Raw genomic sequence first — 3173 nt, 5'->3', positions numbered from 1 at the left:
CAACTGGTATCAAACCGCCGTGAGTCTGGGCGTAAATACGCGGAGAAAAATGATCATGACAGATGCCTCCAAAATAGGATGGGGGGCCCTTTACGAGGGCAGACCTGTATCCGGCTTTTGGTCAAACCTGGAAAAGCGCCTACATATAAACTGTCTGGAAATGAAACCGGTCGCCTTGGCTCTCAGAGCCCTGCTTCCGTACCTGAAAAACGAACACGTCCTGGTCCGAACGGACAACATGACGGTAGTTTCATATATAAATCGCCAGGGTGGACTCAGGTCGAGCTCCCTGCACTCTATGGCCAGGGAGCTCATCTTATGGTCACAACACCACCTTCGCTCGCTGAGAGCAGCGCATGTGCCAGGCGCCCTGAACCAGGGAGCAGACATGCTGTCCAGAGACAAGGTTCTCCCAGGAGAATGGTCTCTCCACCCCCTGACGGTTCAGTGGTTATGGCAAATCTTTGGCGAGGCAGAGGTCGACCTCTTCGCCTCCAGAGAAAACGCGCAATGCCCCCTTTTCTTCTCAAAGAGCACGGACGCGCTCGCCCAAGTCTGGCCGAGCCACCCCTTGTATGTTTTCCCCCCGATCACGATGCTACCTCAGGTCATCAGTCGGATCAGGGAAGTGAGATGTGCAGTGCTCCTGGTAGCCCCACTCTGGAACAACCAAACGTGGTTTCCAGAACTGATGCAGATGATGCAATCTGCCCCATGGCTGATTCCGTTGAGGCTAGACCTCCTCAGGCAGGCCAACGGGATGATTCTTCATCCCCGCCCCGATCTGTGGGCCCTCCATGCATGGCCCCTCAACGGGTTCCCGAGAACCTCCCCAGTGGAGTTTTGAGAACCATCACTGAGGCGCGAGCACCCTCTACGAGGCGCTTATATGCCCAAAAGTGGAAAGTGTTCAGTGACTGGTGTGATACCAAGAGCTTGAACCCCAAATCGTGCGAGATACCAAGTGTACTCGCCTTTTTGCAAGAGCTGCTGGAGGCGGGCCGCACACCCTCCACGCTCAAAGTCTATGTGGCTGCCATAGCGGCATCACACAATCCTGATAAAGGACGTTCATTAGGGAAAAACGGCCTAATCATTCATTTCCTAAGAGGCGCTAGGAGGATGAACCCTCCTCGCCCCCCTCGGTGCCAATCTGGGACCTGGCCACGGTCCTGGACGCACTCAAGAGTGCCCCGTTCGAACCTCTCCGAACCGTGCACCTTAAACAGCTCTCGCTCAAAACTGCGCTCTTGCTGGCGCTCGCCTCAGTCAAGAGAGTGGGTGACCTGCACGCGCTGTCATCAAGAGCTGCTTGCCTGGAATTTGGACCTAACGACTGCAGAGTTGTCTTTAGGCCAAAGCACGGGTATATTCCTAAAGTGCTCTCCACACCCTTCAGAGCACAGGTGATATCTCTGGCAGCTTATCGTCCCCAGCAGACTAAAGCGACGCTAATTTACTCTGCCCGGTCAGGGCGCTCAGAGTATATTTGGAACGTTCTGCCCTGTTCAGACAGACGGGACAATTATTTGTATGCTTTGGCGGCCGCACTAAAGGTCTCGCAGTCTCAAAGCAAAGAATATCGCGCTGGATAGTGGATGCTATAGCACTAGCTTATGAAGCCAAGGGCCTTCAATGCCCCTTAGGCGTCAGAGCTCACTCTACGAGGAGCATGGCCTCCTCGTGGGCTTGGTCGAGTGGGATACCCATTGAAGATATTTGTGCGGCGGCGGGCTGGGCCTCGCCTTCGACATTTATCAGGTTTTATAACCTACACGTCCCCTCATTGCATTCCAACATTCTATCAGCCTGACTGTAGAATGGACTGGAGTATGTATATGCTGAGCATTATCTCCTCCCTTATAAGGTCCGTCTCTGACTGACTTAGAGGATTTTTTATGCATATCAGTACATAGAAAAAAATGCATTCCAACATTCTATCAGCCTGACTGTAGAATGGAATGGAGTATGTATACGCTGAGCATTATCTCCTCCCTTATAAGGTCCGTCTCTGACCGACTCAGAGGATTTTTTATGCATGCCAGTACATGCATAAAATACAGGCACCCATACTCCAGTACATGCTGTAGAATGGACTGGAGTATGTATACGCTGAGCATTATCTCCTCCCTTATAAGGTCCGCCTCTCGAGCCTCCTACGGCTCCGCCCCAGAGACTCCAGCGCCATCTAGGGCTCCGCCTCCAGAGCCATCCAGGGCTCCGCCTCCAGAGCCTTCCAGGGCTCCGCCTCCAGAGCCATCCAGGGCTCTGCCTCCCGAGCCTCCTACGGCTCTGCCCCCAGAGACTCCAGAGCTCCCCTCTAGAGCATCCTACGGCGCCACCTCCCTCGGCTTCACCTCCAGAGCCTTCCAGGTCCCCGCCTCTAGAGCCTCCTACGGCGCCTCCTCCCTCGGCTCCGCCTCCCGAGCCACCCTCAGCTCCGCCCCCTGAGCCGGCCACGGCTCCGCCCCCTGAGCCTCCAGAGCTTTCCATGGTTCTGCTCCCTCGGCTCTGCCCCTTGAGCCTCCCAAGCCTCCCTTGGCTCTGCCTCTTGTGCCTCCCTCTGCTCTGCCTCCTGAGCCTCCCACGGCCCCGCCCCCTGAGCCTCCAGAGTTTCCCATGGTTCCGCCTCCCTCAGCTCCGCCTCCTGAGTCTCCCTCGGCTCCACCTCCCGAGCCTTTCCCGATTCCGCCTCCTGAGCCTCCCTCGGCTCCGCCTCCTGAGCCTTTCCCGACTCCGCCTCCAGTGGCTCCCTCAGCTCCGCCTCCTGAGCCTCCCTCGGCTCTGCCCCCAGGGTCTCCTGCGGCCCTGCCTACGCCTTCTTCGGCGCCGTCACCTAAGTCTTCGACTGCTCCGCCTCAGAAGTCCTCCTTGGCCCCGCATCACACAGCTCTGTCAGCTTCCCCAGTGGCCACTCCCAGGCCACCCAAACTGGTCCTTGCCCTGTGGCCATCTCCCTGGCCTCCTAAACCTGTCCTTATTCGGTGGACACCCCCCAGACCACCTGACCTGGTCCCCGTCACATACCCCCATGGACTTCCTGTCTTGCCCTCTGTGCCCCCCGGTCTTCCTGCCTGCCCATTGTGCCCCCCTGGTCTGTCTGTCTGCCCCTTGTGCCCACTTGGACTGTCTGTTTGCCCCTGGTGCCCTCATGTTGTTTTTGTGGGTTTTTG

Source organism: Xyrauchen texanus, chromosome 3 (genome assembly GCF_025860055.1).
Source record: "Xyrauchen texanus isolate HMW12.3.18 chromosome 3, RBS_HiC_50CHRs, whole genome shotgun sequence".
NCBI lineage: Eukaryota > Metazoa > Chordata > Actinopteri > Cypriniformes > Catostomidae > Xyrauchen > Xyrauchen texanus.
Note: the sequence above shows the minus strand (reverse complement) of the source record.